The 25,359-nt window shown below is 48.7% G+C and overlaps 1 pseudogene; it reads left to right on the top strand.

Annotated features, from left to right (window-relative positions):
• LOC126520712 (uncharacterized) overlaps positions 1-21,649 on the top strand; it is a 93,814-nt pseudogene extending 72,165 nt beyond the window's left edge.
• Positions 21,650-25,359: the final 3,710 nt, after the last annotated feature.

Genomic DNA, 25,359 nt, shown 5'->3' on the forward strand with positions numbered 1-25,359 from the left:
TGTGCTATTAGGTACAATTCACAGAATTGCGATATCGCCTATTCGTGCTGAGTTACAGAGTTGTAAACTTGATAGTTTCGTTTTCGGAAAAGTTGCGATGTTTGCCAATTTTTAATAAAACATTGACGACCTAAATCGAAAATACGAAACCAACAGTCACTAGATTTTAAGTTTTTCTTTTAAATGCAACAAACTCCGTCAAATTTGGTGCTGCGGTTGTCAAGAAAAACGAATTCTCTTTTTACATGTATTTAGACAGGAGCACCCGAGCTAAAGCTTCCTCTTAAGGAGCTCAATTGGGTGAGCTATGGGTGGAAAGGTCTCGCAGAAAGGCGTGACTTCAAAAGTTATTTCACTCAAGTGAATAAACGCAGTTATTTTTTAATTTTTTTTCGACGATATTTATTCCCCTCTTCGTTTCTGCGCGTGTGGGAGACGGTTATAAGGATCGCGGGGGTGGGGAGAAAAGGAATGATTTCTCCTAATAACGCGCATGCTTTTTTTTTTTTCCTGTTGCGAAAGAGGTTTCTATTGAAGCAAGAAGTTATGCGGATCCCACGCCTTGTCGAAATTCGTTCAGGCGAAGCATTCGTTCGCGTGTTTATGAAGAACGCTGTTGTTCAAAGACAATTTCAAAGTGGAGTGCAACACGATGTAGGACACGTTTTCCTGTTATGCATGATTTTACCCGTTGTTGTGCATGTTGTAGTGACGCTTACATAAATGAAACCCACTATTAATTTACCTGTAAAGTGGACGTATAGCATACTATTAAATGCATAGTATTACGTAGAACAAAAAAAAAGTCAGTTCGCGTCAACGATGTGACAGAAGAAATAATAAATAATAATAATAATAATAATTGTGGAATTTAGCATCTACCATTTCAGCCACAACACAGAGATATCGTCTGTGATAACTCTGCAGAAATTTCCAGCAACTCGATACCATAGAAACTAGGGCGCGGGTAGGAAAAGTTTCCTACCTTTGTCTTTGCTTTCATTTACTTTATTTGTTTTACTTTGACGTGCCCCCAACTGAAAAAACATGAAGCGAAAAGAATTATCAGTTTCGCCCGAAAGGCGAAGCATCGACTGCGACAGCAAATTAGTAGACAGCTATACAAGTAAGGATACTGGTTTTATTGGTCTTATGCAATGTAAACGAAAATAAACCCACTTGGGAGTTTTTAACAGGGGATGTACCCTCAAACCTCCCCATCCTGATGAATGCAAGAGCAACGTTTTGAAGCTTTTCAAGTGCGGAAAAAGGCTTAGGTATACCTCGAAGCTGCTCACTGACTCGTCATGTCGGCTCAGGTTCGGACTGTGTTTTCGTGCTGCGTGACCATGGCTTGTGTTCTTCAGTGCGGGAAATTCGAATTTTATGTCCTTGTGAGTACATGCTGAGAACGGCCGGTGTAATGCTTGAAAGAACCGCGTAGCAATGGCAACATGAGCCATTGTTCGAGCGAGGACGTCACGTCCGTGCTAGTCGCCCATGAATGGTGTACCTCAAGTTTGTTGCATTGCTGTGTTGCCAGTGAGAAAGACCGGAGTGCAAGCAACTGTTCTTATGTATCTGTGTACCGATATCCTCACCCAAGAAAAACGGTAGGACATAAGTATGCGTACCGTAAATAAAGCTTCTCGCTGAGCGATGTGAATCCAAGTGTTATAGCGCATTTCGGTTTTGGTCCCGTCGTTGCTTCCGATATTGCATTAACATTATGCTCTATCCCAGACACTGATTTATAAGCTTGTAGACATTCACTTACTAATAAAGTAACAAGCGTGGTGTGACGTGCTCACAGGTAACCATAAACAAATGTCCCTCGATGACCCTGGACACTCGCTGTCAAAAGGCTGGCGTGAATAAGAGCGGCAGCGGGAGCGAGCGAACTGACCTTTGTGATGCCGTTCGCTTCGACGTGAACTAAGCGACGAGGACACAGCGCATACGAAGCAATAAGCCGCCGGCGCTGCTAGGCTCTGTACCTATCGCAGATCGCTATTAAGATAGGGCCTAATAGGGCTGGCGCGCCAGCGCCATGCGCAGTCACACCAGGAGCTACACACCAGGAGAGTACACCACATCACACCAGGAGAGTACAGAGCTGTACTCCGCATCAGGTGACGAGTCCTCGGAAGACAGCTTTCGACTTGTCCAGTACCGCAAGGCCAAACGAAGAATTATCAACTCATCTTCGGCGTCCAGCTCGCACATTGTGAAAACAGCACCACAACGATGACCTCACTCCATCCTGTTTGTGCCACAGAACGCTACCGACAACCTGCGCGTCCTTAACAGGCAAGCACTCTTCGTGTATCTAGGAGATCAAGGATGTCAGGATAAATACTAGGCGAAACATCCTGGCAATCGATGTGATGAACCCGAGCGCGCTGACCATATTACAACATGTAACGCAGCTGGGAAACATCAAGGTCCGATCCATCGTGCCAACGAATGGTGCCACAATAACAAGAGTCATCTATGACATTGACAATGAAATTCCTAATGCAGACCTCCCAGTTCTCATAAAACCAGCAAGTGAACACAACGTCATTGTGCATGTTTGTCGCCTCTGCAACACACGTTGTGTGAGACTAACGTTCAAAGGCGACTGCCTTCCACCCTACGTGAAGGTCGGCCACTTTCGCCACCAGGTTCGACCATTTATTCCAAGAGCAATGCAATGCTTCAATTGTCAGAAGATTGGCCATGTGAAGGGTGTCTGCAGAAATTCGGCCGTGTGCCCTCCATGTGCCGAACCCCACTCAGAAGACAACTGCAGCGCAACCACGTTGAAGTGTCCTAACTGTCAGGGTGATCACTGCGCCTCTTCCAAAGGCTGTCCCCAGATCAAGAAAGAGATCACCATTCTTAAACAAATGGTGAGAGACAACTCTACCTACAAAGAGGCCGCTGTGAAAGTACGGCGAAGACGACGTCACCGTCGAAGGTCTTCACGACGGAAAACATCAAGCTTTCAGGAAAAGTCAACTCGTCAAGCAGCATCATCAGCGGAAGCTTCCAGCACTCCGAACACCGGTGTTGGAAGGGAGAAAACTGCCAGATCTCTCTCCACAAAGGAATGGCCGCCACTTCCGCGTACACGACCGCCAGAAGAGCCGCAGAAGAAGCCGCCCCCAGTACAGCAAGGTACTGTATCCGAGGAGTCGCGGAAAACAGATGAGCAATTGATAGCACTTATTAGGCCTTTAATGAATGCCATTCGCGTGTTGCTAAGCGACATGCACACACCGTCTGCCAGAAGTGCGCTTCAAGTACTGGACGCTCTGAGTCCGGTGCTTGCAACCCTTGAATAAATCATGGCTCCACAGCCACGGTCGTTTAGGGAAGTGGTCCGACAAGCAACTATTTTTCAGTGGAATGCGCGCGGACTCAGAGCGCGCCTTTCGGATTTCCGTCGCTTCGTGTACGGCAATATGTTTCCCATTATCGTCATTTGCGAGCCGAACTTATCGAACACAATCAGGCTTTCTGGATACGAATCGTTTATGTCGTCAACTGTTTATGAAAACAGTAAGGTTTTGGTGTTTATTCGCCGTGACCTCACCTACACTCATCAGCCTGTACCACCTAATGACAATAATCAATATATATGCCTAAACGTAAGGAAAAAGAATTTGGCCTTTACTTTTGTGGGCGCTTACCTATCTCCGTCAAGTCGATTTGATTACAAAAGACTACAAGACATCCTTTCCTCAACTTCCAATCCCTGGGTCATGTTGGGGTCTCGGTGCTGACGCCCGTTATTGCGAATGGGTCGCAAGCCCCAAGGGTAGCGTTGGCCTGGCGGCCTGGGGCACTGGAAGCATCCGAAGGTCCCGGCAAAGCATGAGAAGACTGGTAACAGAACAACTTGTTTATTCTAACATAGCAAAAAAGCGGCCGGTCAGGTCGACCGAAGTGGAGAGACGGGAGAGCACGTAACTCAACAGACGAAATCGGAGCCTCTCTCCTGGCGTCCGGGGGCAGCTGCTCTTATACTCTCCGCGTCGCGGGCCAGAAGGAAGGTCACGGGATGAGCCCACGCGACGGCGGAGCATGAGCCCACGACGGCGCGCACGGTCGAGCCGAGAGACATGCTGAACCGAGTGTAGTGACGCATCGCCAACCCGCCGACGGACAGACCTCCTGGCACCTCACTTGGGGAGCTCCGCTCCCCGGCTGCCGCGCTTTGACAAGCGTGGGCACACACACACACACGCACGCACGAAGACACGTGGCACTGAAACACGCCTGGACACGCTTGGCGGGGAGGCGTTGCGGCGGCGTCGAACGGGCCAAAATGTCCGCCGCTTTGAACGAAGCCCCGGCGTCCGTTGCATCCGCGCCGGCATTACCGCGCGTTGTAGGCGAAACGTAACAGACCGCCCCGCCGGGGGAAGGAGATCCCGATGGTCAGGGGACTGCATCCGCTGTCCGGAGGGATGTCGCTCGATGATGCTCATAACCGAAGTCGGGCGTCCTTTGGCGTTTCTTGAGCGCAGCGCACAGAGAAGGCCTCGTTCTCACGTTCAGGTTCACACAGGACACTGCAAAGTGACTTTGGGAGAGTTGACATTTTTGTTCTCGTTTCCGGCAAGCGTTAGAACTACGCCGAAAGTCAACCGCTCAGTCAGCAAGCACGGCACAACCCTCACTAAGCCCTGCCAGGCTCTTTCCCCTTTTATACTGCTGCCTAGTTCCTTACAGTAGTTTAGCAGCACTCAGAACGCGTCCACAAATCGGAAAATTGCACTAGAAAGCACATCATCACTTTGAAACACTACACAAAAGCAATAAGTTAAAAAAAATCCTGGCTCAGGAAGAAAAACATCCGTAACAAGCAATTTTGAGGCTGATTCCCACGTTAGGGGCTTCGACTTAAGCCATCGGCGTTACCGTTGAGACTCCCCTTTTTGTAACGTACCTCAAAGGAATATTGTTGCAAAGCGAGGCTCCAGCGCAGGAGGCGGCCATTTTTGGGAGAGATGGTCTGCAGCCATTGGAGAGGGCAGTGATCCGTTTCAATGATAAACCTCGAGCCGGCTAGGTAACATGACAATTTCTGAACGGCCCACACGATACACGCACACTCTTTCTCGGTGACGCTATACGCCTGCTCACGACTCGTCAGCTTACGACTAGCATACAGGACGGGGTGTTCTACTTCTCCATTTTCCCGTTGGCACAGTACAACGCCCATGCCTCGCTCACTAGCATCACACTGAACAACGAACCCTTTTGTGTAGTCGGGCGATCGTAGCACAGGCTGGCTTGTTAGGGCGCTCTTTAGGGCGCTAAAAGCTCTTTCCTTTGTCTCATCCCAGACGACTGTTTGCGGCTCTGTCTTTCTTAGAGCATCCGTTAGGGGAGCCGCGATATCAGAGTACCTGGGGATGTACCTCTGATAGTAGCCGGCGACACCTAAGAACGACCGAATATCGGTCTTCGTGCGCGGTTGCGGGAAGTCTCGCACAGCGGCCACCTTTATTTCAGAGGGGCGGCGACGACCCCGACCAATCACGTGTCCGAGGTAGACAACCTCGGCCTGTGCTAACTGGCACTTGGGAGCCTTGACTGTCAAGCCCGCATCGCGCAGGCGGGTTAGCACTGCCCGCAAGTGCGCCATATGCTCAGGCCAGGATGCGGAGAATATCGCTACGTCGTCTAGATACGGTAAAGCGAATTCTTGCTGTCCCCGCAACACTTTATCCATGAGGCTTGAAAAGCAGTATGGCGCGTTCTTCAAACCAAAACTCAAAACTTTAGGACGGAATGTCCCCATTGGTGAAATGAACGCCGCATACCTACTAGCCTCTTCTGTAAGTGGAACCTGCCAATAACCCCTGACAAGATCTAGGGTGGAAATAAACTGAGCGCTACTCACTCTCTCAAGGCGCTCCTCGATGTTAGGGATCGGATAAATTTGATCCTTAGTGATGGAATTAAGCCTGCGGTAGTCGACGCAAGGACGAGGTTCCTTGCCCGGTACCTCAACTAAAATCAAAGGGGAGGTATAATCACTCTCACCCGCTTCAATAACACCGAGCTGTAGCATTTTCGTTACCTCAGCCTCCATAATATCGCTCTGGCGGGGTGACACCCGGTACGCCTTGGATCGTACTGGCTCTGGGGAGGTAAGTTCTATGTCATGAGTAAGGACAGAAGTCCTACCAGGCCTCTCAGAGAACAGACCTTGAAACTCTTGTAAGAGCTGGTGTAGTTCGGTTTTCTGCTCAGGCGACAGCGATGCTTTACTTATTAAGTCACTAATGACTTGATCGGTGTCTTTCCTGTTCGTCACTGAGCCTAGTCCTGGAAGCTCGACCGGAAGCTCTTCGGGCACGTTTACCATCATGCACACCACTGCTTCCCGTTGCTTATAGGGTTTGAGCAGATTACAGTGGTAAACTTGCTGTGCTTTCCGCTTTCCTGGCAGACTCACCACGTAGTTAACGTCCGACAGTTTTTGAACAAACCGTGCTGGGCCCTCCCACTGCACGTCGAGTTTGTTCTTTAGCGATGTGCGCAATATCATGACCTCATCGCCCACCTCAAAACGACGGGCCCTGGCTGTCCGATCATAATAAACCTTGGCCCTCTGCTGGGCCTCTGCCATTGCTTCACCTGACAACTCCTGTGCCCTTCTTAAGCGTTCGAGGAGCTTAAGCACGTACTCTACCACGACTGGGTCGTCGCCCCTGCCTTCCCATGATTCTCGAAGCATGCGAAGCGGAGATCGCAGCGAGCGACCGTACACCAGTTCAGCTGGCGAAAACCCCGTAGCCGCATGCGGCGCGGTCCTTAGTTTTCTTAACTCCTAGGTGTCCGGACCACGAACCCCCATGCGACAAGCGCAACAGATCCTGACGATAGCATTGAGGCACGATCAGCTGATCGAACTCCACTCCCCTGCGGTCTAGATACTTTCGGTACAGGACCCCACCTCTTTCCACAAAGCGAGCATTTTTCTTGGCGATACCTTCCTTGATAATGCAGCGTATGTTTTCTAGGCTGCCATCCTTCTTTTGCTCGGCTATCAAAGCCGACCGGCTGACTTTTAGCAACCTGTTAAGTCCGTCTGACGTAGGCGCGATGAGCAAATCTGTAGATAGCTCTTCTAACTTTCCCGTGTCGGGATTTTCCTCTCCAGTATCTGGTGCCTTTAACGCTACAGGCTCAATTTTATTCAGTTCGGGCGTGCTCTGAATACCAGCTTGCTGCGCCTCTGACCCTTTTTCATCGTTCAACAACGTCGGCCCCGCAACTACCGCCTTTGCAGCGAGCTCCCGAACCTTCGATCTGGTTAAGGCCTGAACGCTAGCCTCACCAAACAAAAGCCCCTTCTCGCGCAGGAGGTGATCGGACCTGTTCGAAAATAGGTACGGGTACTGGGGGGGCAGCATAGATGACACTGCGGCCTCCGTCTCAAGTGCTCCGAAAGGTCCTTCAATAAGCACTTTTGCTACCGGCAGACACACGCTATGAGCTTCCACTGCTTGCTTGATCCATGCGCACTCGCCCGTGAACATATCGGGTTCTACGTAAGAGGGGTGAACTACATCCATTGTAGCTGCGGAATCGCGAAGCACTCGGCACTCTTTCCCGTTCACGAGGAGGTCTCGCATGTAAGGCTCGAGAAGCTTCATGTTCTCGTCAGTGCTGCATAAAGACAAAAACACGACTTTTGTTTTTGTTTCTGGACACTGCGCCGAAAAGTGACCCGGCTTCTGGCACGTATAACAAACGCGCGCTTGCCTCGTCTCGAACCGCTTTCTGCGTTCGGCTTCGGTTGCCGCCGTCTCCGTACGTTCGGTCGGACTGCTTTCACTCGCATCCGAACTACGTGTGTCCCCCTTTGCTCTCATGGGTGTGAACTTCGGCCTCTCAAACTTGGAGCCAAATTCACCCTTTTGACCGTCCTTAGCTCCGCGAGCCCGACGCGTCACAAACTCCTCGGCTAACTCAGCGGCTCTAGCCACCGTACTAACGTCTGGCCTATCCAAGACCCAGTACCGCACGTTCTCAGGTAACCGACTATAAAACTGTTCTAGCCCGAAACACTGCAGAACTTTCTCGTGGTCACCAAACGCTTTCTCTTCTTTGAGCCACTCCTGCATGTTTGACATAAGCCTGTACGCAAACTCTGTATATGACTCACTTCTGCCTTTCTCGTTTTCCCGAAACTTCCGACGGAACGCCTCCGCTAACAGCCGGTACTTTTTTAGCAGACTCGATTTCACTTTGTCGAAATCCTCTGCCTCCTCTCTCTCCAAGCGAGCGACTACGTCGGCCGCCTCGCCGGGTAGCAAAGTGAGCAAGCGCTGTGGCCACGTTTCCCGAGAGAACCCCTGCTTCTCGCACGTTCGCTCAAAGTTAACCAGGAACAAACCAATGTCCTCTCCAAGCTTAAACGGCCGCATCAGGTCAGTCATTTTGAACAATACTCGTTCTCCTGCACCGTGTGCCTGACTTCCATTACGAGCGCGTTCCATCTCTAACTCGAGACGCTTCATTTCCAAAGCGTGTTGACGGTCGCGCTCTTCTTTTTCTTTCTCTTTTTGCTCTTTAAGTTCGCGCTCCTGTTTCTCTTTTTGCTCTTTAAGTTCGCGCTCATCTTTCTCTTTCTGTTCTTTAAGTTCACGCTCCCTCTCCTCAATGGTCTCAAGGCATTCCGACAGCTCGTCATCCTCAGCTTCTAACTCAAGAATAGCCCTTAGCAGTTCTGGTTTTCTGAGTTTGTCTGAGACATCCAGACCCAACTCTCTTGCAAGCTCCAGCAATTTCGGTTTGCGCAACGACTTCAAATCCATGGCTGCTCTGAATGCTGCTTTCTCTACTGCCTACTATTGTCTTGCCGCAAACTAACCCGGCAGCAACGACAACCACAATTACCAGCTCTGTTTCTGACACTAACAAAAGCCTGGCAAAACTCAGAAGAAGAAAGTCCCGCACTCACCAAACCTCGCAGCCAAGAATTCAGCGCAGTCGTTCCGCTGCAGGCAACCAGTCATCACACAGGGCTCGTTGCACTGCTCCCGGATGGTCGTTGTGCTGCTCAGCATACAGTCAACCGCATCTCTTCGCTGCTGGCCTCCGTTGTCGCGATCTCACCGCTGGCAATCAGTTGTTGGGGTCTCGGTGCTGACGCCCGTTATTGCGAATGGGTCGCAAGCCCCAAGGGTAGCGTTGGCCTGGCGGCCTGGGGCACTGGAAGCATCCGAAGGTCCCGGCAAAGCATGAGAAGACTGGTAACAGAACAACTTGTTTATTCTAACATAGCAAAAGAGCGGCCGGTCAGGTCGACCGAAGTGGAGAGACGGGAGAGCACGTAACTCAACAGACGAAATCGGAGCCTCTCTCCTGGCGTCCGGGGGCAGCTGCTCTTATACTCTCCGCGTCGCGGGCCAGAAGGAAGGTCACGGGATGAGCCCACGCGACGGCGGAGCATGAGCCCACGACGGCGCGCACGGTCGAGCCGAGAGACATGCTGAACCGAGTGTAGTGACGCATCGCCAACCCGCCGACGGACAGACCTCCTGGCACCTCACTTGGGGAGCTCCGCTCCCCGGCTGCCGCGCTTTGACAAGCGTGGGCACACACACACACACGCACGCACGAAGACACGTGGCACTGAAACACGCCTGGACACGCTTGGCGGGGAGGCGTTGCGGCGGCGTCGAACGGGCCAAAATGTCCGCCGCTTTGAACGAAGCCCCGGCGTCCGTTGCATCCGCGCCGGCATTACCGCGCGTTGTAGGCGAAACGTAACAGTCATCATTGGAGATTTCAACGCCCATCATACACTCTGGGGAAGTCCGATGATCAACGCAAGAGGCAAAGCTCTGGTATCTTGACTTGGCTTTCGTCTCACGAAGCCTTGTCAGACGTGCAGGGTGGTTTGCGGACATAGAGACGCATGGAAGCGACCATATCCCCACGTACATAAAGATCAGAGGATTGTCCCCTTCCAAAATAAGGGATACGATCCAAAGAGTGGACTGGCCTAAATTTCAGTCTATTAGGGAAGAACACTGCGACGCCAATCCATCTTTCGACTTGGAAGAGGCAATCAAGAGCGCGGTGCAAGACACTATGCGTACCCTCACATGCTCTTCGAAACTGAATGTATTTGATGTGGAACTAGAACGACTTCGAGCAATGCGACGACGTGCTAAACGAAGGTACCGACGTACGAAGACAATGGCCAATTAACGGACCGCCAGGCGCACGCAAAAGAAGATACAGCGCCGGTTAGACAAGCTCGAATCGCAACGTTGGACTGCCTTCTATGAGTCGCTAGATCCACGCAAGCCTTTATCGCAACTATGGAGAACGGTACGCGGTCTCCGGACACTCCCCGTACAGCGATTCCCATTCAAGGCGCTTGCCCTCTCTCAAAAGAAATCGGAGATTGACGTGGCAGAGGATTTCTGCGCCAGATTATCCGGCCAACTCACAGCTACCAACATTCCATCGCCTTCGAGTAGCTGTCCGCCACCATATGATCACCGTAGGGATCTACCTTTCTCAATCCACGAACTTAAGGCAGCATTAGCTTTGTGTAGCCGCACATCAGCGCCAGGACCTGATGGAATTTCCTACCGAGCTCTGTGTCACCTGGGGGAGCGAGCGAGAGGAGTTCTCCTTGAGGTGTACAATGAATCTTGGAGAGATGGCACACTACCAACAACCTGGAAGACAAGTCGCCTTGTTCCACTGCTGAAGCCTGGCAAGTCACCGTTGGAACTCTCATCATATTGCCCGATCGCTTTGGCGAGCTGTGTGGGCAAAGTAATGGAGAAGATGGTCCTAGGACGCCTGGAGTGGTACTTGGAGTACCACAACACCTACCCAGATGCCATGGCGGGCTTTCGATGTGGTCGATCATCGATCGATAACGTCGTCGACCTGGTCACCTACATTCAACATGAGAAATGCCGTAAGCGTCTCTGCGCTTCTTTATTCCTCGACGTTAAAGGGGCGTATGACAACATTACGCATGAAGCCATCCTCTCTGCTCTCGCAGAGGTAGGAGTGGGTGGTCAGATGTTTTAATGGATACGGAGCTATCTATCAATGCGATCCTTTTTTGTAAGCACCGAGGAAGGCCATACTTGTCTACATTATAGCTACCGCGGCGTCCCCCAGGGTGGTGTACTTAGCCCTGTGTTATTTAATCTAACACTAATTGCTCTCCTTGAGCACGTGCCAACTACAGTCAGGCTATCAATGTACGCGGATGACATCTGCATATGGAAGTCTGCAGTAACACGCCTACAGTTGCGAGCGAGAATTCAGAGAGCCGCCACACAAACTGCTATCTCACTCCGTAATCGAGGCCTGGAAATTTCCTCCGAGAAATGCGCACTAATGCCATTTACGCGCAAACCCATGACAAACTACAGTGTAATGATAAATGGCCAAATAATACGACGGGTGCGATCGTACAAGTTTCTAGGTGTCATAATCGACAGGGACTTGTCATGCAGCCCACACGTATCATACGTGAAAAAACGGTTGACAGGCATCTGTCACCTGTTCAAGTTTTTCGCTGGCAAGACCTGGGGAATGTCGCCAAGAGCCATGTTGCAACTGTACAGGGTGCTTTTTCTAGGATTTCTGTGATACAGTTTGCCAGCAATAAACAACACAGGTAAAACAAATCTACGCACAATACAAAGTCTTCAGGGTCAAGTGCTCCGGATCTGTCTAGGCCTGCCTCAGAGTGTTTCAACAGTGGCTACGATAGCAATCGCTGGAGACCACCTTGTCAGGACCCACATTGAAATTGAAGTACTCAGGACCCATATAAGTCATCTGGCCAGGACTCCTCGTCAGCACTTGGCCTCCCTAACAGCGGACAGACCACACACATCTTTCAGCCAAACGATAACCGCATATGATGAATCTTTGCCAGCTTGTTTCACTCCGGCGGTGAGACCTTCGATTCCTCCATGGTGCCTCGCTCAGCCAAAAATCAACCTCACAATACCTGGTATCTCGAAAAAAGCTGATCTGTCATCGCCATCCCTTAGACAGCTCACGCTACTATATTTGTACGTGAACTACCGTGACTCTACGCATATCTACACTGATGGATCTGTCCTTCCAAGCAGCTCCGCGGCGGCAATCGTCATACCAGCGAAAGCTACAACAATCAAATTTAAGACGACCCACGCAACAACATCGACGGCAGCAGAGCTCGCAGCGCTCTTTACTGCCCTTCATCACATTGGTGATGAACCACCACACAAGTGGACAATATTCTGCGATTCGAAGGCGGCACTGCAGTCTCTACTGTCACCTTTACGACGCGGACCGCACGAACAACTAATATTCCATATTACAGAGACGTTACAACATATAAGTGATGCAGGCCATGAAATAACCTTTCAGTGGCTTCCAAGTCACTGCGGGATTATCGGCAATGAATGGGAGGATCACGCTGCCCGCTCAGCCCATACTGAGGAGCGCCACGTCCCAATTCCTCTTTCTAGAACTGACGCAGCACGGAAGCTCCGCCTACTTGCTCGGCAGTGCACCGCGTCGCAATGAAATGAGCCACATTCAAGAAATACGTGACTGTACTGACTCGATTCCACACTAAGTCTTCGAGCGCTATCACAGCTTCGCCGTAGAGACGCCACGCTTTTATATCGACTTTGGTTGGGCGTTGCATTTACGAAAGCCTATGCATTCCGCATAGGGATGACCGACAGCCCAACCTGACCACTGCGGCCATGAAGAATCAATTGGCCATATTCTGTGCGCCTGCCCACAGTACAGTCCACAGAGGGCATGCTTTCGCCACGAACTTGACCAACTAGACGACCAACCGCTATCCGAAACAAGAATTCTACAACATCGAAAGGACCTACCGTCACAGAAGAAGGCCGTGCAAGCGCTATTGCGCTTTTTGCGATCAACCGGCCTGTGTGAACGACTGTAACTGGAACGCTTTTTGTGTGTGTGTCTCCACGTGTGCGTGTTCTTTTTTCTTTTCTTTTTTTTAGCGTTTTCCTCTCTGTCATCTTTCTAACCCCTATCCCCCATCCCCAGTGTAGGGTAGCAAACCGGAGACTCATATCTGGTTAACCTCCCTGCCTTTCCTCTTCATTCTCTCTCCCTCTCTCTCTATAGAATTTTTATGCTTTACCTAATATTTCTTTTTGGCAACGTATGTTTTCGGAAAGAGCATTTCATTATGTACAGTATGCTACGCTGCAATGTGTGCTGGAATATTATTTGTAGTGGTAAATCATTTTTTTTCCGAGGCCTATAAAAAACGACGATTTTCTCGTGGTAACGAAAGCATTCCCCAACGAAGCACTCCCCATACGTGCGGCGATACCGAAAATAGTGTAATGCCGGGCCGACCGGGGGCGGAGGTGCAGTTCCCTATTAAGAGGCCCACACGCACAGCTTCGCTGGTCGTCATTCTTCACAGAGTAAAAGGGCACTGAGTTTTTATTGGGCGTGTCTATGCCCACAAAAACAAATGGCACTTGAGTGACAACGATAGTGGTGAGCACAGTCGACGATAGTCGAAATCTGATCTGTGAATCAGGCACATCGGCTCTTTCTACATGACTCAATGAACCTTCCAGCGTAATCGTTGGTGATCACGTAGGTTCTAGAATGTACGCCAGTATTCCCACCGCGCACAGAATTTTATTAAGCGAGGCTCGGCGACCACATAGACAACAGAGGGAACCATCGATGACACTTGAGAAACTTCGGGCACAGAAAGGCGCGTCTTGCGCTGAGCGATAACCTTTTGGTCGCCGCTGAATGCTGTCGCAGGATAAAAATAAAGAAGTATGCATGTCAATATTATTACTAGGGAGCCCAGAAATGCATGTATAGGCTCCCTAAGTATTACGTTTTAGTTACATGCGCCTTTAGCAAACGATTCCCTTTGCTGACCATACTGACAAGCGAACATATAGTTTCCGGCACATTTGCCTTGCGCATGGTGTTGATGTTATAAAGGATATGGAGGAATCTTGAAAAAATTATTGTTTATGAGTTTTTGCATTAGCGGTCTTCATAAGGGAAATTAGATATGCAACTTACATTTGCTGACTAGCCAGAGCAAAGCAGGGGGCTTATCGGGATAACATATGTTAGCGGTGAGCGTAGGTTTGGCTCCGTCAGTGATGCGTAGAAACAGTGCGTGCTCGTAATGTTTTAGCTGCAATACCGAATTTTGTGGATACTCCTTTTCGTGTGTGGTATGCAATCTTTTAACCTCATTCTCGTTACGCAAGAGCCACAAGATACGCACGTCCTTGCATTAAGCTGTGTTAGCGCAACGGTAGTTGCTTAAGCAGGACAGTGCGGAGCCCCCGAACACCGAAATGATCAGACGAGAACATTTCGTAGATGCATTCTGATGAGAACTAATATCATATCCATCATAGTTAAGATACCCAGCACCTCCACCAAATTAATGTTACGTGAAGCTGAAGCCGAATACTATTTACAACTTATTTACAGGTAAGCTCACGGAGGCCAAAATGGCGACGCTATATCAAACCGGCACACACGTCGTCTTCGTCCTCCTCAGTGCAGCCACACTGTGGCGGCTGTTCCGTAGCAATAGTTCATCAGGTAACAGTCTCTTTATCTTCTCTCTTTCTTTTTAACGTGTTCTCCTTTTATTTAGTACAGCGGCGCTAAATATAACACATGAAATTGTTAGTCGGCGTCTTTTTTTTTCTCTCTTTCTTCGTTTTCCCGCCTTTCTCAAGCTCTGCTCTTTCTTTTCAGGAATGTTTGACCACACGTGGTAATACAAAAAGAGTGCAGCAATTCCACTGAAACTGTCGAAGTATGCGTAAGCATACCGCCAAATTTCGGATGGCTCAGCCCAAATTTCAAGTTGGCCCAAGCCCAAATTTAAGTTGGCCTAACCCCAAAATTCAAGTTGGCTCACCCCCAAATTTCAAGTTGACCCGCCCCTCCTATAAGTTTCCCCATGCATTTTTAAGGGGCCCTATGTATCGCAGGAGCTATATATATCGCTATATATATATATCGCAGGAGTATAAGGAGCCCTATGTATCGTATGATAGATGAAGTTGGCGCTTGTCCTGTGTCGTTCTCCCCACTTGTGATCGTCTTAGTTGGCGCTGTTCCTTCCTAATTCAAGTATGCACCATCTAGCCCAAATGAATGTTGTCCTGAACTATGTATCGTTATGGGTATTCTCTTTTTATTTTATGTTTTCTTTAACTTGTTCCTTATTGCTTATAAAGCTACCAATCATCTACATTTACACTAATTTAATGACTAACCGTCTTCAGTTTTCAAATTACGCATTGTTGCGCAGATACAAGGCATTACAGTTGTCGCGTGAAGGGGCTGGGCTACTCGCCAAAGAATGCTGATGCATTAAAATACACGTAAACCCAAGAGCAAAATACATGCTAATACAAACGAAGTCCAGCGAAATAAAAGAAAAGATGCAGTCAGGGTACTAAAATGCACGCGCTAGACAGGAACGAGATGAAAGGGGGTTAACAGAGGGGCCCGATTTTTTAATCATATCACAAGAAGCAAACAAACGAAGACACCAAGGACAAGACAGGGGAAATTACTTGTACTTAAATTGAAATTTCTTGTACTTTATTGTACTGAATTAAAGAAATTGTAATTTATGTAGTAAAGGAAATGGTCATCAATTGAATTATTAACTACAAGTAATTTCCCCTCTGTGGTCCTTGGTGTCTTTGTTTGTTGGCTTATGAAACGAAAAAGTCAGGTGACATAGAACGCATGAAAGCAATTAACGTATGTGCACACGAAACCGATATGCATAACTCCAAAAGTTAAGCTGGTACCACTAAGTCATTCCTTCTTTCCTTCCTTAACTAATTATTTATTAGTTTGGCCATCGCGTTCTCACTTTAAGACCTTCTGCCGTCACTCATCGGCGTACAAAGCGGGGAAGGCACTTTTGTCTTTCTTGAGGGCGACTGGTCTGTGTGAACGCCTTTGACTTGGCGAGGCCCTCCGTGCGCGTGCACGAACTCACCGCGTCTTTCCATCCTCCCACTCCTCTCTCTGTCTCGTCTTTCTATTCCCCTTTCCCGTCCTAGAATGTGGGGTAGCCAACCAAACGAGTTTCTGGTTACCTTTCCTGCCTTCTCTCTTTCATCTCTCGCAGTGGTATAGAGTAATGCTCTTGCTGGAGCATTGTCACGCGAGCTCAGTACCTCGTCAAAAATTTCACGCACAAATGGGACCACGTAACTTCACGCTGCGCAGACGCTAGACTGAAAAACACGTTTTTTTCACGAATTTATTGAATCCCAGCCCCTATAGGTATTGCGGATATGCAAGTGTTGAGGAAATATTCTCATAACAGTATCACAGATAGGCACAAAAACTGCGATGATCATACTAGAATGGGTGCGAGTACAATTTATCCGTAGATGCCACCGGTGGTGATCACATCATCACCGGTGGCCTTCTTTTTTTTGAGTAGTGTACACGCTTTTCCAAGTCACGGTAACCTGTGCCTGTCGTTACCGGTTTACCAATGAACTCAGTATTACCAATGACCTTACCAGTGAACTCAGGACTCAATGAACTAACTGCATTGTGGTGTCTTGTCCCTTCCGTCCTTGTTTGCTGGCGCTAAATATGCTTTTCGAATTCAGTAGATCAAGGAATCAGAAGCTACATGATGCTATAATATATTTGATTTGACGCTCACGAAATGACGTGATAATGAGATGTGCATTGTTGTGTCGTAATGAGAATTATCTGTAAACAAATTACGTATTCCAATAGACTTCCCCTTCGTAGTTTTATCTATAAGTGTTGTTGTGCAGAATTTTCCCATTTACGATCACCTATGATGTTGCTTTACCAGTAAGTAAATAAAGTTTCCTTCATCAAATGCGCGTACACTTTCTGAAATCAATATTTTTGGAAGTACCATTTGGGAGAAAGAGGTTGGAGCAGGTGGAATGGAGCGGTTGTTACGTCGTTGGCTTAGACTCCCATCTTTTCAGCGATTAGTCACCTGACATCGCGTATGCTATATAGGTGTCCGATTCTCAGCTTTTACAGTGGTGCTAAAGATAAGGGGATCGAGATCGCTCGCATTTTTGCAGTCTGCTGAGTGTAGAACGCTATGGCGGCCTCGATATGTTCCCTATGCGCACGCTCCGCATGACTAGGCACGTTTGCGATCGGTATCGTGAGGGAGGACGGTCAGGAACTTGAGCTCAGTAAACCTCAGTGCATATAACACACAGAGCAGCGTCAAACCACAGATCATTGTCGTTTTTGATGTCGTCGCTTTTTTTTCGCATTCCCTGTGGCGAGGGCAACGCGTGCTGGAAAAGGGAAATGCACCAATTTTTCAGCAAAAAAGAAAGAAAATAACTAGACATAATTGCGGCGTGCGATTGTTGAGGCACCATAGTAATCGTAGATAGTAAATTGATTTGTCTCTGTTTTCGTGCTAGTGGCCTGAAACTGTTTTGTCGTCTCCTGTTATTTATTACGCTTCATCTGTATAAATTAAAAAAAAAATCTGTTTACTAAACACACGAAGGCAATAAGTTCTAGCGCGCATGCATAATCGTTTCGAATTGTTGCATTTATAACAACGTATTGTTAAAATTACCGGTTTGCAAAGTTCCGAAGCCGTTTGAAGCGACTAGGTCAATATTGAGAGAAATCCGTCTCTCAACACGTAAAGCTAGCTAAACCTTGATGCCTGCAGCTCCCGTAGTGCCTGAGTTTTCTCTAGCAATTTTCGAAGGAAACTTCGCGGTTATTACAGGCCGCGTAAGCGTGAAAAAGTCCCCCTCTTCGATGTCGTTTGAAATGGAGCCCAATCAATGAGAATCACATATCCTTAGGGAACACCGGAGAACTGTGTGAATGTTTCTTTGAAGAGAAAAAGAAAAAAGAAAACGAGGAAAAGCGGTTTGCCCGCCGGCCAAAGTATTAAAGAAAGGGATATCACGCAAACAGACACGCCAGTTTCAGAAACCTCTCAGCGGCGACTCTCAAATAGCCGATGGCAAGCAAACGCTATTGAAGTGAAGCTCTATAGGTATATACTACCCTGTTTGCACGGGGATATTCCCTCCCTTTTTCCAACACCTCCGGCGTTTTCAAGCACTCGACCGTGTATAGATATATGGAATAGGTACCAACAGTCGACATCCGCTGCTCATGCTTGTGTACATATTGTACACATCGTATTCAAGCCCCGTGAAAAACTGTAGAAATATGGCGCTTTGAGATCCAAACGAAATCGCTTCCAGCATTCTTCAAATTAAAGGCGTAATGAGACTTTGGGAATAGACTTTAGCGTGTGTATGTGGGTCCGCCGGCCCACGTGTCTATTTGTATTTGCGTTCGTCTGTCTGTCTGTGGCGCGTGTCTGTATTCGTGAGTCTGTGCGTGTATCATGGGTGCACATGCGTGCGTATGCGCGCGCACGTCTGTATGTGAGTATGTGGTGTATGTGAGTGTGTGTGCGTGGGGGATGTGAGGGGGGAGGGATGCTTCATTGAGTATATCGCATATCTCAGCCAACGCCTGAAGAAGCATGCCATTTCATCAACCCCGGCACGATATTTCATTTCCATTCTTCGAGGTCTTAAATAAACATGTTAGCGTTCAAACTCCGCCACTGCTCTTTGCCTGTCATGCGCATAAGGAGCCTGCACAAACGTACAGGCAGGCGCTGGTGCCACGTGACATACGGTGTCATAATGCTAACGATGGCCGTTACCGTCCCACCGAAGTGAAAACGTGCGTATAGCGGTAAAGCCATAATGCAACAGAATACATTGGACTCATGGTTAGAACTCGGTGTGACGGGGCCAATACCTGCCACAGCACGGATTTCAAATGTTCTTGTGAGGATATCGGCGCATGTAGTGTCTTTCACAAAGAGTAGAGGAAGTATAAACCCTTTCTGAATGTGTAACATCCTTTAAGGAGTTACGTTGTCAGGACACAGTTGCCAGAATTCATGCGGTCGTTTCTCTCCTCTCACGGAGCGCGCTCTCCTGCCAGGAACTCCATTCTTTTTAATGAACTTACGCGTGACATATTCAATTTATTCTCGTCACAAAGTTCATTGATGCCAGTATAACGTAACTAGAAGCAAAATGGTATTTCTAAAATGAATTTCGCAAGGGCTGGACGCACGTATATTACATTTCTCGAACGTGGAAGAACTGTTCGCTAGTGGTGAGGACAAATTAGGGCGAAAATAATGTCGATTCTTTCTGCGGGGGACAACAGCAACTTGTGAAGCGCGTGGCGTATTAATCGATGAGAACCACTTCGTGCAGCTCACGTGGCATGAACGAGCAGCCTTGAGGAAGCTGCTACGCAAGCTCATAACGGGCTCACCGCTGCATAGCCGCATGTGGCTTTTCCAGCAGTGGACGCGACCAAGCGGGTATAGTCACACCATAGAAAGATAATCGTCAACTCTCTACCGGAGTAACATCGGAGTACATTGTTGTTTATGCACTTCTAACTCAATCCATGAATCCCCGCCCTCTATACACTTCTTCACTTTGTTCCCTGCCTGCCCATCGCATTTTTTTTTTTTTACACGCCTAGACCACAATTTTAATGTTCAAGCTCGGTTCACACCTACTATTCTTAGGAATCACTCACCGCAATCTCTCGCCGTGCGTCATTGGAATAATTTACCACCTGACGTTGTCTCCGAGATGTACTATCGGCGTCAAATGAAAGTTGAACAGTGGAGCGCGTGGCCCAAGCATAAGTGAAGATATAGTGCGCGCCGTCCAGTCATCACCATTGACAGGCGCGCGCATCCGGTTTGGCCGCACTGCGCGATCCCCCTCTATAGTGAGATAATGTCGCTCCTGTGCTGGTTCTTACATTTGAACGGGAGAAAATTAAAAATAAAAATGCAGCTAGAATATTGCAGTTTACGCCGAGTCTTATCGCACAGATCGCCGAAACAACAAGCGCTGTCGGCGCGAACAGCGGTGCGCGTTGTGCAGTCTGCACCGTCATCGCAAGGTAGATTCGCCCGCGCGGTTTGCAGCTTGCGCGCCACATTCGTTCTTTCGATCGGCAAACTTGCGCTGCGCGGTATCGCTGGCAGCCGCGACGGCGGCCGGCGTGGCGAGCGCGTTTGGCCGTTTGACATGGTTTCACTCCCAAACCCGCAGCGCTTCGCTTTTACCACAGCGTCGCAGCGTTATCGGCATGGTGCATGAGACAAAGAATCAGTAAATATCACCGGGCTGTAGTTTATGTCCAACGATATGTCTTTCTGATTAGCCTGTCTGTAGCGATCAGTACTGTTTCTCCACCCTTAAGACAATACGGAGATCTACCTGCGTCAAGTGAACTGGAAAGGCCGGGTGTTTCGTCCGAAGAGAGAGCGCGAATTGTTTCTCTTTACCGGCACCAAGTGCATCAGCGTGAGATTGCCAGTATTACGAATCGCTGTTTGCCTACAGTTAACAGAATGTGCCAGGCATTCCGTGATGATGGACGCCTCTGGAACCTTCCCCGTGGACACAGGCAGCGGGTGACCGACAGCGATAAGGACTTACTTGTCATAAAAGCTGCGGAAGACGCCCCGTTCCTTACATCTCGAGAGATCAAAGACAGCTTGAACCTGTCCGCCAGCACATCAACAATCAGACGTCGACTGCACGAGGCTGGCCTGCGAAGCCGGGTGCCGTCGCGAAAGCCTGCGCTCGCAGAAGCCAATAAGCACAGAAGACTTGTGTTTGCCGAAGACCATGCAACATGGACTGCGGAAGACTGGCACTGTGTGATATTATTCTCCGACGAATTGACATTTTCCACCCGCTGGGACCAGCGTCAACGAATTTGGAGAACTGACAACACCAGGTTTGACATTCACCCCATTTAATCATGTCGGCTTTCTCGTTTTTGAATGATTACTATAATTCACTGCGCATTACTTATTGCTATTGCGATTCGAAAACTAGCCCATATTTTGATATATTCAATAGGATTTGGTATATTTTATAGGGAATTGTTATTAAGCTTGCCATTTTTCGCTATTTCTGGCGGTGACATAAGATTCCGCAACTCATTCAATTCCGGTTTACAATCCTTCTTCAGATATGAGCCCAGGAACCTACAGCGTGTGGCAAGCAGCGGCTGCTGCTCCGTCAGCGTGTGGGGTGCGCTATGCAAGGACGGTCTTTCACCACTGGTTCGTCTACAGGGCAAATTCAATGCTGCCGCATATCGCGATGTAATCGAGAGCGTCGTTGCGCCCTATGCTTTGGACGGCCCGTTCCCTGACGGCATCTACTTCTTCCTACAGGACCGCAGCCCCATCCACATGGCCAAATCAATAGCATGCTTGTTTGAACAGCTGGGAGTGATGTTTTTGGAGTGGCCTCCGCAAGGCGCCGACATGAACGTATGCGAGAATGTTTGGGGGGCAATGAAGAAGGCACTCTCGCGGCGGCCAATTGAGCGCGGCTCGCAGGACGCGCAGGTCGCCATACAAGAGAAGTGGGAGCGCCTACGGGTAACGGACTTTGCGACCCATCTCTTCGACAGTCTTCCTCGAAGAATGGAAGCCGTTGTGGCCGCTGAAGGTGACTTTACTAAGTACTAAACATGAAATAGCGTTCAAATTTTCTCCCGGAAACCATCGTGCCTTCACCTCGGCAAGGTCTCGTCGTAGTTTAAGATGCCCGATGCTTATCTTTTGCAGATTCCTGCAATCGCCTGCAATAAAGGTATCTTTTTCTCGTTGGTCTTTTCTTCATTTACTCTCTAATTATGATAATTTGGGCCCATACTCACTTCGGCGCACCTTTGTTTCCAGGCACAGTTACAATGCGCATGGCACCGCTGTCTCGGCAACCTTACACGCGAGTTTATTTTAATGCTCGTGATCATAACCAGTCAGATTCAATATTTAAATAGTGTCTAGACGACGATAACGCTGCGACGCTGTGGTAACAGCGAAGCGCTGCGGGTTTGGGAGTGAAACCATGTCAAACGGCCAAACGCGCTCGCCACGCCGGCCGCCGTCGCGGCTGCCAGCGATACCGCGCAGCGCAAGTTTGCCGATCGAAAGAACGAATGTGGCGCGCAAGCTGCAAACCGCGCGGGCGAATCTACCTTGCGATGACGGTGCAGACTGCACAGCGCGCACCGCTGTTCGCGCCGACAGCGCTTGTTGTTTCGGCGATCTGTGCGATAAGACTCGGCGTAAACTGCAATATTCTAGCTTCATTTTTATTTTTCATTTTCTCCCGTTCAAATGTAAGAACCAGAACAGGAGCGACATTATCTCACTATAGAGGGGGATCGCGCAGTGCGGCCAAACCGGATGTGCGCGCCTGTCAATGGTGATGACTGGACGGTGCGCACTATATCTTCACTTATGCTTGGGCCACGCGCTCCGCTGTTCAACTTTCATTTGACGCCGATAGTACATCCGTGAGCAAAAGTATACGGACCACAGGGTCGCCGAAACAACTAAATTTCCTTGTAATTAACATTCATAAACTGAAATTGACAAATACACTGGAAAGTTCACCATGCCAAGTTTTGACTGCAGTGCTCAATTTCAAATTGCATTCACAGACAGAGGAAAAAATCGGCTTTATCGGGCAATCCCTGGTACATATACTTTTGCTCACGGGTGTACCTTCCATGACACGCGTGTGCAAAAGCTGCGTAGTCTTTTTATCTTGCAATAATACTTGCGTTCGAATTCGAATGTTTACTGCTTTCTATAATATTTTTCTTTGTGTGTAAGCATGACGGTTTGTATTATTAGTGTCGCTTTAACGACTGCACATTTTCTTCACTGTAACGCCCTACGTACCCCCCCCTCCCCACTTACGTAATACTCAGAATGGGCCTTTAGGTTCTGTCAATAATAATAAAAATAAAACTAACCGCCAAAGGGCAGCAGTACCTGTCTGTATTCAAAAAAACATTTTCACCCATCCATGAGTGCTGTCATGTTCAGAATTGGGTTTAAATTTTTTTTTTCGTCGCCTTGAGCTAAAGCGTGCCCAACGCACAATGTCTTACTAACAGGGAGCTCGGGTCGCCGAAAGACTCGCTTATAACCTGTAGACGCCTGACATACGAATTTGTGTTTTGGCCATCAGGTATAAAGAGCCGCCAAAGTGATGAATTCATTCTACGACAGCGTAGAAATGGCTGCGGCCCCGACGGCCTCTCTTGCTTGGTTACCATTGTTTAGCGTTTCGCTGATTACTAGACTCAAGGTGGCTTCATATTTTACTCTAAAATGACGCACCTCGGAAATTAAGGACAAAAACAGGTGATGTGAGTTGCATCCTGTCGTGTTGAAATATAAATAAATAAATAAACAAATAAATAAATAAAGTTAATTTAAATAAATAATAAGAGAGATAAAGCTATCTGATTTCTCATGATATCACACCCAAAAAACTTACTGCGATAGCATTTCAAGGATTCTCTCATTCAAGAATCTCGAACCAAACATTCGGGTTTAATAAATATTTTTTGTGCTGATCCAATATACCGGCGTTCACTCCACTTCATCTGAGCCTTCACCTATTTCAAACGACGCGCATTTGAAAAAAAGAAAAACGATGCAAGCATCTACGTATTACAAGGTACGCTTAGACGACTACGCGCTGTGCTCCCACCGGTTGTCTGAATACATGAATGAGTCAATCTACGTAGTGAAGATGTCCAGCCATTGGAGGAGAGAAACAACAAACTGCTTTTTGATGCAACCACTCTAGAATTTAGGACATCTTAAATTCGTCCCAAACGCGTCAATAGCGGCCCACACCCGCTGCTGCTATTGTACTCAGCGCGGTGCATTCAACTCATGATCACTGAGGAAAATTGCGTCATCACGCTAGCGAAATAACCAGCGATATTCACCGCAGAGGACAACTTTTAGAAAAAACGCATTTGTTCCAAGTCGCCGGAAGGACAGTGAACGCGAAAGAAAAAGCAAACAGTAACCGACTTGATCGCATCGTACTCAACGGACAGAAAGAAATAATAATATATAATTATGGGGTTTTACGTGCCAAAACCACTTGCTGATTATGAGGCACGCCGTAGTGGAGGACTCCGGAAATTTCGACCACCTGGGGTTCTTTAACGTGCACCTAAATCTAAGTACACGGGTGTTTTCGCATTTCACCCCCATCGAAATGCGGCCGCCGTGGCCGGGATTCGATCCCGCGACCTCGTGCTCAGCAGCCCAACATCATAGCCACTGAGCAACCACGGCGGGTGAGAGAAAGAAAGATGCTGTTATCCAGCAACCAACGCTGTAAGTGCACCGAAACATTCCCCGCGAACCACCAGTGGAGTCCGCCATCTTTGACTCGTCATAGCGGAGGCGCTGTCGGGACGTCAACGAGAGAACCGGCGCGTCTGCATCTGCTCCCGTCCGCGCATGCGCTCTCGTCTTAGCACAGTGGCGCGACTTGTGCACGTCCTGTCGACAAAGCCGATGGCGAGTGAAGTTGTTTGCTCACCCGGTGGGATTCAAATCTCGAGTGGTTTCCATTCTCTCTCCTAAACATATACGTTCAAGGAACACATTTTTCGAAGTTCAAGAATAGACCTTTTGGAAAAGTGCCAGTCCGGCTTTTTCCGCCACGCACAAATTTTCCACAATGCACACTTTATATCCGATACGAAGCATTAATTACAAACTCGACCAAGTCGCAGTTTTACTGGCGCTGCGAACACCACTTGACTACGGGTATATACAGCATGGGCCCCTCCTAGAACGAGAAAGAGAGAGTAGAAATGAGATGAGAAATACAGTGGCATTAAGCAGGCCAAGGTAGCCGGGTTGTCGATCCTGCATTAAGGAAGGGCAGGCTAGGGATGGCGCTAACAGCAAGGTCCATGAGCTCAAAGTGTCGAGGGTTAGCGACGAAGAAGAGGCCTGAACTGCGCGCTGCCTTACGGGAAAATTGCACACAAGCAAGGGCGCGCGCGCGCGCACGCACACACACACACACACACACACACACACACACACACACACACACACACACACACACACACACACACACACACACACACACACACACACACACACACACACACACACACACACACACACTCACACACACACACACACACACACACACACACACACACACACACACACACACACACAAATGCACGCGCGCGCTGGTTCAATTTCCATTTCAGCGAGCTTGGGCGAAGGCGGTGCCAGAGTTGACACACACAAGCTCACCGTGCGCGTGAGGGTGTGTGCGTGCGTGCGCATGTGTCCGTACATGTGTGCATGCTTGCGTTCGTATATATGTGTAC

The sequence above is a fragment of the Dermacentor andersoni genome, chromosome 3 (genome assembly GCF_023375885.2).
Source record: "Dermacentor andersoni chromosome 3, qqDerAnde1_hic_scaffold, whole genome shotgun sequence".
NCBI lineage: Eukaryota > Metazoa > Arthropoda > Arachnida > Ixodida > Ixodidae > Dermacentor > Dermacentor andersoni.